Source organism: Taudactylus pleione, unplaced genomic scaffold (genome assembly GCF_031769625.1).
Source record: "Taudactylus pleione unplaced genomic scaffold, aTauple2 ptg001603l, whole genome shotgun sequence".
Lineage (NCBI taxonomy): Eukaryota > Metazoa > Chordata > Amphibia > Anura > Myobatrachidae > Taudactylus > Taudactylus pleione.
This window is the reverse complement of record NW_028286000.1, coordinates 98206-109733: the sequence shown is the minus strand read 5'-3', so window position 1 is coordinate 109733 and position 11528 is coordinate 98206. Positions and strand designations below refer to the sequence as shown.

At 43.8% G+C, this 11528-nt stretch overlaps 1 pseudogene; it reads left to right on the top strand.

Moving 5' to 3' along the window:
* Positions 1–119, top strand: LOC148442151 (5S ribosomal RNA; annotated as a pseudogene).
* Positions 120–11528: the final 11409 nt, after the last annotated feature.

Genomic DNA, 11528 nt, shown 5'->3' with positions numbered 1-11528 from the left:
ACCTACAACCATACCAACATGTCAATGCCCAATCTCGTCTGATCTTGGAAGCGAAGCATGATTGGGCCTGGTCAGTACTTGGATGGGGGACCTCCTAGGAAGACCAGGTGTTGTAGTAAAATTGTGAATGGGAATAAAATGGCATATAGAATATGATATGGCTCCGAGTCTTGTTTTACAATTTTGCACCTGCATCAGTCACCTTTCCATCTAACATGTAATTTTTATGAATATAAACCTATTATTTAGTTGGTATCCATAGACTATTGTCTTTTTGTATAGTTCACTTTCTGCATTGACAATCAGGGAATGGAGTCTCTGATTAAATAGCTCATCATATTTGTGTCTGCCTTAATTTTCTCCTCTTTTTCAGGATACGTGTTAATGGTCAATAAAGACGTTTAGCATCCCAGAATAAGAATGCTAATTCCTCCCAGTTCTTTATTGAATGGCACTGGTCATAGCATCTAGGAACTACAAAGATGGCTGCCACAGGTTATGAAAGAACTACCAAGATGGCCACCGTCCCTATCCGAAGTATTATAACGATCCATAAATATTGGAAGAACAGTGATGGAATACAAACAGTCAAGGAAAAACATTGAACATCTTATGTTAAGAATGGCAAACCTCTGTTTTCCGATTGACCCCGATTAGTGTTTGACATAGCACTCAAAACCATAAAGACGACTGCTACAAGTGGTAAAAGAACTACAAAAATGGCCGCCGGCTTCATGTAAAAGAACTACAAAAATGGCTGCCGCTTTAATGTAAAAAAACCTACAAAAATGGCTGCCGCCTTCATCTAAAACGACCTCATGGTCTACTAATACAATTACAAGCGAGCGACACATCCTCCGGTGGGGATCTGGAGATGGAAAAATAACATCTTAATAGCTATTTAGTGGTGATGTAATATGGGGACTGGTAGTCACTTAACCAATACTACATGGAACAGGAAGTGACGCGGTGCGCTCATCCTGTGTTCTCCCTGCGTTCCACCTAGACTGGCATTATGTTAAACCAATACCAGCCCGCGGACCACATGACCGGAAATGACGGGGTGCGCCTCACATGTGTTCCACTTAGACAGAACTATAATCATGAAGCAGAAAAACATTGACTCACATAATTTATTTGCTTTCTATGTTTTATATTGTTTATAATGAGTGCCATAATACAAATTTTATTGTTAAAATCTGGACATTATATGGCTTTTTGACCTGAAATAGGTAACAGGAAATGATGTCACGAAATGAGGACATGTGCTTCCTGTACTTAAGGTATATAAACCCTGCTCTGTCTCTATGCATACACTTCCCCTTGATGAAGTCCAGAGGACGAAACGCGTTGGGACCCTGACCTTGCACTTTATGAACTCTTCCCAAAATACTGCTGGAAAAGATAAGCTATAAATCCGATTTATTTTAGAAAATATATATTTATTTTTCACTAAAAATCGCTATTTATTATCTTTTAGTACTAGCTTTTTATCCATTATTTCTGTGTATTTATGTCATTGTGTGTTGTCTATGAATTGTTTTATTTAATTAAAAAAATTTTATGCACATTATTTATGCAGTTTTAAATATATTTATTCATATATATTACACGGTTGTATTTATTGCACAAAGTCACTTGTATGTCACGGTCCTGGATAAGGACAAGGATATAAACACAAAAAATTGTTTTTGCACAGGTTGCGAGATTTGCACAGGTTTAATTGGTTCACTGTATATGCACTAGGAGGCGCTTGTGGTCAGCTATATTGTCATATATATATATATATATATATACACATGAGACAGAGGAACCCCATTTAACTGATGAGTTTCTTATTAGCTTTTATAAATACATCCTAAAAAATCGTTAACTTTTTAAATGATATAATTAAGACAAGAACATCTATTTTTAAAATGTATTTAACTACATTAGAGAAAATAAAGGTGAGGGGGGCTGTCCAGCGCCCCTCCTCCCCCCTGCAGTGTCTGCATGCCCAATTATAAATTAATACATTTATCCCCCACCTTCCCTGCTTGTGGCATATATATCCCCCCTGTGGTATTAGCCCCCAACCACATAGTAGTAATAGACTCCCCAGTACCATTACTACCCTCCAGTGTCCATATGTTCCCATTAAAATATTACCCCCCCCCACATCCCAATGAATATAAATCTTCCCATTCATTACCCACCCTCCCCCTCCTCCCAACTGACATCACATCTCACCCCATTGTCATTAAACCCTCCTCCCGCCTCCTGCAGAGCATAGCGGTGCATGTGTCAGAGGGAGTGATGCTCTGCCCCTGCTGCAGCTGGTCTCTGCACTCGCACTTCCCTTCTTTGCACGCTTGTAATCTGCGGATGCGCTCCAGCATACCGACTGCGCCACATTCTAGGGCACAGAATTGGCATAAGATTCAGTTGTCAGGGGCTGCTAATCAGTGCTGGGGGGCCGCCGCAGGAGGAGGAGGAAATCCGCTCTGCACATGACGTGTCACATGGGATGAGCGCTAACTAACGGGGGTGAATATCCCAAAGTGGACGCCTGTTTTATTTTGATCACAATACTTAGTTACCGGTTTCACAAGAGACAGAACCAGCTCCATAAAGCAAAATAAATCTCGTGTCAAAGTTTCCCTTGGTAACAGCTGAGATATTGCTCATTATTTAATCTTTACTATAAACACTGATTTAGCTTTTCTATTTCTAGATCTTTTCTATTTTCTCCCAGATCCTTATATATCAGCTGTGCAGATGTTCTCCTTTCTATTTATTTTATTTGTGCTGGTGATAAACAACTCGGGGCCGTATTCAATTCGGAGCAAAAAGCAGTTTTCCCATGGTTTTTGGTAAAAACTTCACGTGAAAATGTATCTTCATCTACAATTCCAGTCCGTTTCCCCCTATGCGAAAAGTCAGAGCACTGACACAGGCGATTCTTTTTCTCCACTGATTAGCAGCAGAAAAGAAGGGCAAATTCTATATTTTGGGGTGCAGATGTTGGGAAACCACTCAGAACCCTTGGTACACCCACCCAAAGGACAATTCACCCCAAAAAATAAAATAATCCTGGAACATCCCCAAAAAACGCCTTTGAAATTTGGGGTGAAAATGAAAAAAGTGGTGGGACAACTTCAAAAATTAGCGAAATAAGCTTCTGGGGGTGCTCTAAGAAGGGGCCAAGTGTTTTTGGGATTGCAGGTGCTTGTATGACGGAGGAATTTCATTTTTCCTAAAACTTCACTTTAGAGACATTACAATATGCTATAACCATTTTCAGGCACCTTAAATTTGATGGGACAACTTATATGCTCCAACACCACTGCTTCATGCCAATCTTCACCACTTTTACCAAGCAATTACCACCACTAAGTACCCTAACTAGTTCAATTAGGGCCTATACTAATCTACCTTAATGATTTCCGAAGTCAGCCCATATTATTCAGGGGTACAGAGTGATTCCCCCAATTCATCCTGCACTTTTCGCCTGGTTCACATTCGCCGGGTCCCGTTTTCGCCTATTTGGCAATTGAATACGGAGTAAATCGAGAGCGCGCAAGAAAAAGTTTTCACCTTCAAAGGACGCGAAGGCGGCGAAATGTCAGGCAGGCGAAACTTTCTCGTGGATGTGAAACTAATTGAATACGACCCTTGGTCTGATTGATATAGAGATATGAGATGGAAAACACAGGGAGCAGCCGTTGTACCTGTACAATTCCCTGGTTACCCTGCACTGATGTTTAGCTACTCCAACTGGTATATACCAGGTATATCTGATGGCTCCTATACATGATATTGGTCACCCCCAACCATCCTGATTGTGGTGGGATAGTCCTGCTTTTCGGGCGCTGTCCCGTTGTCCTGCCCTCGGGTTGCAGTGTCCCTGTGGGTGGGAAGGTTGGTGGAGACACAGTAGAGCAGTGGTGAGTGTATGCCACGTACATGGGTGCAACCTATAAGCAGCTGGAGTGCTGGGCTCACCTCCAGCGCAACAAAAAATGGGTCCAGGACACGGAGTCACACCCCTGAGACGTCATACACCAAAGCGGCAGACATTAGGCATAAAACCCCACGTTTAGCCCTGATATGTGTAACAAGGCTACAAAGTGAATGAAGCTTATTTGCCTATAATCACCTAACCTGTTTATTTCTTGCACAGTTGCCTACAATCTGCATAAGATGGAGCCGTCAATGATTGTGTTCATTGCGGTTACCCTAACATGCTTTATGGCCATAGTGGTCTTTGCCTTTTACACCTGGTAAGTTACTAATATCATGTACAGGTAATGTTACCGGTGATCATCTAGATAAGGAGTGTAACTAGCGGTGTGCGAGCAGTGCCGACACGTAGAGCGCAGAGCTCTGCAAGCGGCACCATCCCTGCATCTGGCCAGCAGAGCACCTGGTACAGCTCCCATTAGCCGGTATCAGTGCTGAAGTGCCGCCAGGAGCGTGCTTTGTGTGCTCCAGACATGCACCCTGCAGTGCTGATCTAGATACAAGGTGTTTTATTACTATATTATCAGAGATATTTCCCAATATAACCAATGTGATATGCAGCGCTGATCTAGATACAAGGTGTTTTATTACTATATTATCAGAGATATTTCCCAATATAACCAATGTGATATGCAGCGCCGGCCTGACCATTAGGCATAGTACGCTGGCGTTTAGGGTGCCAGGCTCCCTGCACGGCGTAGAGCATAAAACCCCACCCACCCGAATTTACCTCCGGCTCCCACTGACGGGGAGACGTAGGGGAGAGGGAGGAGCATGAGAAATGTGCAGCTTCCCAGCTGTAATCAGGTGGGATAGTCCCGATTTTCGGGCGCTGTCCCGTTGTCCTGCCCTCGGGTTGCAGTGTCCCTGTGGGTGGGAAGGTTGGTGGAGACACAGTAGAGCAGTGGTGAGTGTATGCCACGTACATGGGGGCAGCCTATCAGCAGCTGGAGTGCTGGGCTCACCCCCAGTGTGACAAAAAATGGGTCCTCGACACGCAGTCACACCCCTGAGACGTCATACACCAAAACGGCAGACATCAGGCATAAAACCCCACGTTTGCCCCTGATATGTGTAACAAGGCTACAAAGTGAATGAAGTTTATTTGCCTATAATCACCTAACCTGTTTCTTTCTTGCACAGTTGACTACAATCTGCATAAGATGGAACCATCAATGATAGTTTTCTTTTTTTTTTTTTTTGAAAGGAATATTTATTAAAGATCCACACAGAATACAGCAGAATATGTCTACAACATGACAAATAATATTCACTAAGAATGACAATAGAAAAAACACAAGAATGTATTTCAATGATGTAGAGTAGGTAAAACTGTGGGATACAATGTTATATATTAAAGAAAAAAATAATAGAAATAAAGGAAAAAAAAAAAGATAAAGGACCAGCAGGGAGAACAGAAGATTAAAAGAGACAGCGTGGCTAGTACTGTCAAAGAAGGAAAGTAGAGGGGTACAAATAGAGAAGATTGGGTGAATGGGGAACTAGCATTGAAAAAGAACACCCAGGGGGCCCAGACCTTGTCAAAAGATTTGCAAGAGTGATTAAGGATACTGGTCATATATTCCATTCGCTGAACCAACCAGATCCTATTGATGACTGATTGAAGGGAGGGAGGCAATAACTGTTTCCAATCAGCTGCAAGCTGACAGGTAGCAGCTGAGAGGATATGCCTGATTAATTTGTTTTGGTGGTATGTAGCAGTTGGGAGAGGTAGAGCTTAAAGAAAAAATTTGGGATCCAAAGGGATCGGGAGGTGAGTAATCGAGGTAATCAAGTTCTTAATATCTAGCCAAAAAACAGTGAGTTTTGGGCAGCTCCACCATATGTGGAAAAATGTACCTTCTTACAAGCAACCGCGCCAACATCTATCGGATGTATCAGGAAACCTCTTTTTCAGAAGGGCGGGGACCAAGTACCACCTGTAAAGGACTTTATAGGTGTTCTCTTTTATTCTAACGCAGATGGAACTGGAGGCAGCTCTCTCTCTAATCTCCTCCCAATCCTTAGGGTTCAGGGATTCACCCAAATCCCGCTCCCAGGCTAATTCGTGTGGGTCGCGTGTGGAGACTAAAGGTGTGGAGAGCTCTGAATATAGAGCCGATATCAGGCCAGCAGTGGAGGAATGACGTAAACACAACATCTCCGTAGGAGTCAGAGGACGGTGGGATAGACGGTGTTTAACTTTGTTATGGAAGTTCCGGAGTTGTAGGTATTGGAAAAAATGTTTGGAGGGTATATGAAATTTAGATTGGAGCTCAGCAAATGAGGGAAAGGAAGTGTCATGGGTCAAATCATTAACATATCTAATACCAGCCGTCAGCCAAGGTAGAAACGCTAAAGGAGTCATACCAGGAGGGAATTGTGAGGAGTTAAATAATGGGATGATTGGGGAGGGAAACGGTGAGAGACCAAATTTATGAGTAGCTATGTCCCATAATGACAATGAGTGAGAAATAATAAGATGGTCACCCACTCTTTTAGGGTGACGGACTCTAGGGAGCCAAAGGAGGGAAGCAGGAGAAAGCAGTCCCAAAACCTCTGCCTCAATCTGAACCAATATTCTATCAGAGCTATTCCATAAGATACATTGAGCGAGTTGAGCAGAGAAGTAATAATATGTAAAATTAGGGATACCTAGACCTCCAGTCCGAGACGATCTCTGGAGAGTTCGGAGACGTACCCGTGGCCGTTTTCCTGACCAGATAAATTTAGTTGTCTGGGATTGGAGAAATTTGAAAACGTAAGGGGGGACATGTATGGGGAGGGACTGGAAAAGATAAAGAAGTCTAGGCAAGATATTCATTTTAATCGTATTAATACGACCTGACCAGGAGATGAAATAACGGGACCACGAAGCAAGGTCTAATTTGATTTGGGCGAGAGTGCGGGGAAAATTGGCCTGGAAGAGTTGATGGTAACATTTAGTTATTAGAATACCCAAATATTTAATCTTTTGGAGATGCCATTTAAATGGAAACAGTTGTTCCAAAGAGGTTTTATCATTTTGTGGATTATAAAAGTCGAGGACTTCTATTTTATCCAGTTTAATTTTATAACCAGAAAAGTAACTGTAAATTTCAAGTTCAGTTAAAGTAAGGGGAAGCGAAGTGAGCGGGTGCAAAATGGACAACAGGATGTCGTCCGCATATACAGCTAATTTGTGCTCCGTGGACCTGACCGACACTCCGGATATACCTGAGTTAGCACGGATTCTAGCACCCAGGGGTTCTATTATAAGGGCAAAAATAAGTGGCGAAAGGGGGCATTCCTGACGGGTGCCGTTGGATATACTGAATGGGGCAGAAGTAGAGCCATTAGCGGAGACGGTGGCTGAGGGAGAGCGATATAAGGCCGAGAGACCCTGAAGAAATTTGCCAGAGAAGCCCATCGACCCAAGGACACCAAACATGAATGGCCAAGAGATTCGGTCAAAGGCCTTCTCGGCATCTAATGACATCAGTAATGAGGAAGTTCTACCTTCATGAATGGTGTGTATTAGGTCGATAGTTCTCCTAATATTGTCCGGGGCCTGGTGTCCGGGGACAAAACCCACCTGGTCGGGGTGTATTAGGGATGGCAGAAGGGGATTTAATCTAGTGGCCAATATTTTAGTATACAGTTTTATGGCTACATTGAGTAGAGAGATAGGGCAATAACTAGAGCAAAGTGAGGGGTCTTTCCAGGGTTTTGGTATCACCACAATATTTGCTTGAGTTGTAGCGGTCAATTGATGCACCATATAATACTTTATTAAATAAATCTGTTAAATGGGGAATTAAGTCTTCGGCAAATTTTTTTATAGTATTGAGCCGAGAAACCATTGGGGCCAGGGGCAGAGGAACCTTTGATGGATTTAATGGCTGCCCATACTACGTCCTGCGTAATGTCAGCATTTAAATAAGAAAGACGGAGCTGGGACAACTTAGGGAGAGGGGTGTCAGCTAGGTACGTCTCCAGGTCAGCATATCGGGGAGGGGTGTCTTGAGAAGGGGTCGGAAGATTATATAATGAGGTGTAGAACTGTCTAAATTCATTAACAATTGCCAGGGGATCATAAATATTGGAACCAGATCTTTGGGAGCGAATTTTATCAATTAAATTCAGGGCACGTTTCTTTCTCAACTTTCTAGCCAGCATTGAGTTAGCCTTGTCAGCTTTGTCGTAGAAGCGTTGCTGAAGTTTTTGTAGGATGGAAGCAGCTTTCCGAGAAAGCAGGGTATTTAGCTGGCCCCGGATAGTATCAATCTGATGTAATAAGTCAGAAGTGGGGTTGAGTTTGTGAGCATCAAGAAGTGTAGAAAGTTGTTGTTCAAGAGAGGATATCTCGGCTGCGGCACGTTTGCGGGCTGTCGAGGCAGATCTAATAAGTTGGCCATGAATGGTCGCCTTATGGGCTTCCCATATAATTCCTGGTGCTATATCGGGAGTGGAGTTAAATGTGAAGTAATCAGTTACGGCCTGTTTGATGGTAGCGAGAGTGGATTAATTAAAAGAGCATCATCGAGACGCCATCTACGGGGGCGAGGGTAGAGTTGTAAAAGATCAAGGAGAATAAAAACTCCAGCGTAATCTGTCCAGGAGAGGGGGTAATCCCAGCTTGAGAGGTCTCAGAAATCAGCGAGTGGGATACAAACAGCATGTCGATGCATAAGTATGTGCTATGTGGGACCGAATAATGAGTGTAGTCACGCGCTGACGAGTTTTTAAGGCGCCAAGAGTCATATAAATTATGTTGTTTAAGGAGGGAAGATAAAGTCATAGCGTCTTTGCTAGGGGAAATATTAGATTTATTGGTTGGGGGTGGGGATTTATCAAGGGTTGGGTCAAGTGTAATGTTAAAATCCCCAGCTATTATGAGGTGACCCTGAACTCGTCGCTCAATGCATCTAAACAGTTTAGAGAAAATGGAACCCTGTCCTTGGTCAGAGCATATACTGAGACCAAGGTAACTGTAGTGGAGCGTAACATACCAACAACTATGAGGAAACGACCCTCGGGGTCTGAGAAAGTGGAAGAGTGCAGGAAAGGGATCTTGTAATGAATAAGAATCGCAACACCCCGTTTCTTACAATCTGCCGAAAAAAGTTTGGGAGAACTGCTTTCCCTGCAATTGAGTGTGTGTACCTGTAAGATGAGTTTCCTGAAGGAACACAATATCAGCCTTTTCCCTCCTGCAGGCACTCAGGGTGATAGAACGTTTACATGGTGAATTGAGGCCATTGACATTAATTGATAATAACTTCAAGGCCATGGTATCAGAGAGGACATATCTGTATAAAAAGAAACATTGAAAGGCCACAAATATTAAAAGACTTTGGGCCTGATTCAGACCCACTCGCGAGCGGTTGTCCGCTCGCAAGTGGGTCGATGTTATGGACTGAGCATGCGCACGACGGAGGGAGCTCCGTCGTGCGCATGCGCCAGACGCGACGAGTGAAGGAAAGTCCTTCGCTCGTTGTGTCCGATCAAAGGGGGCGTGCTGTCAATGTTGATTGACAGCACGCCCCTTTGGTGGGCGTGCCGGGGGCGTGCCTCCCTGACGGGGGCGTTCCCACGGGAACGCCTCCCGTCAGAAGCCGGCCCACTGACATCACTAGTGATGTCAGTGGGAGTGATTTTGGCTCTGATAGAAAACCTGAACCGCAGGCTCCGGCTCGCAAATTCGATGGTCGCGATGGTCTCGACCATCGCGACCATCACAATGCACGCTCGTATAGCCTGTGGGTGGTGACCCACAGCTATACGAGCGTCCAGGAGGATGCTCCATGAAAATGGAGCCCGGCCCTCATTCAGAGCGTGCGCTCTGCTCAGAGCGTACGGCTCTGAATGAGGGCCTTTGTTCCCAGAGACACCTAGTGCAGAAAGGAAAAAGAGAAAAGAAAAGAGAAGCCACAAAAAAAAGAAAAAGAAAGGGGGGAAAGAAGAAAAAAAGGGAGAAGAGCCCATACGGGCGGGAACCCAGAAGGTGTTCAAAACATAAATATATAACATATGAATAAATGTACATAAAGTACAAAAAATACAGGGAGCATGGGGGGTGGACCATAAGCAAATAAGAGGAGAAAACCCCAAAGGGGGACCTAGGGCACTTAGCAAAAAATGAAAAACACTTTGCAGAAAAAATTAATTGCATATGTTTACATCTAAATGTTTTCAGGAAAAACAAATAATCTAAATAGAACCAGAGGAAAAACAAAAACATATTAATGTAAATCAGACATCGTACTGAAGTGGACATGAGTGACCTAACAAGTAGCCATATGTCACAGCACAACAAAAACATTTTCAAACAGCGGAATGAGTTTCCAACCGACGAGCCAGAGACCATAATGTACAGTCATGGGGAAGGCTCAGGTGGAAACATTGTAGTGATCAAAAGGAGGTGGTGAGTGACTCATGTAGGAGCAGTAACACGGTCATGACGTCTCGTGACTGTGGACCATTCTGGAGCTGGAGAACGGGAATGCTGAGGTTTAGGTGACGAGGGTCTAGGGGACGATGGTTCAGGCAGAATGTTCAGTTTTAAAAGTAAATCTTGACCCTGTTCGAGGGATTTCATGGAGAACGAAGAATTGGCTGAGAATACTTGTAGCTGAAAGGGGAAGCCCCAGCGATATCTAACATTGTGTTGTCTCAGAATTTTAGAAACAGGTTGTAAGTCTCGTCGTTTCTGGATGGTGAAGGGGGCCAGGTCTTGAAATAATTGAATGTCCATATCCCGGTAAGAGATTACAGTTGTGTCTCTAGTCGCCCGGAGTAATTGATCTTTGGTGTGGTAATAATGAAATCGGACAATGATATCGAGTGGGGGTTGGGTAGAAGAGGGTCTGGCTCGGAGAGCTCTGTGAGCTCTATCCATTAGGCAGTCTGCTTCTGAAAGGTCAGGGAGAATGTGATGAAAGAAGCCATCTAGAAAGGATTGCAAATCAGAGGCAGAGACGGATTCAGATACATTGCGGATTCTCAGGTTGTTGCGGCGGGAGCGATTTTCTGCGTCCTCTTGTTTTTCCTTGAGGGATTCCACTTCGGCATGAAGACGAGAAAGTTCCTTGTCCAGAGTTATCTGGGACCTACAGAAATCGTCAGTTTTAGTTTCCAGGGCATCCGTCCTGGAGCCTAGAGAGGAGAGCTCCGATTTCAAGTCGTTAACCGCCTTGGCAAGTTCCTGAGCAAATGCGGTTGACGCCTTCCAATAGATTGACCATGACCGCTTGTATTTGAGGATCAATTACAGTTTCAGCCTCTCTTGATTGGGACAAACTGGAAGCGTCAGGATGATCAGGTGACAGCGGTGTAGGTTTACTCTTAGTGCCCAAAAAAATAGTAGATGAGTTCTGCGCTGTCTTTTTGGGTTTCTGAGACATAATGCAGATAGGTAGGTAGAAGGTCAGACTTGAGAAGACTGAGACGACAAGTATTTCCCGTTCACTCATTTGTAATCAATTGTTTTCCGATTCAAGCGGACATCTGTAGATGTAATAATAAGCTGCAGTGTGTTGATTATT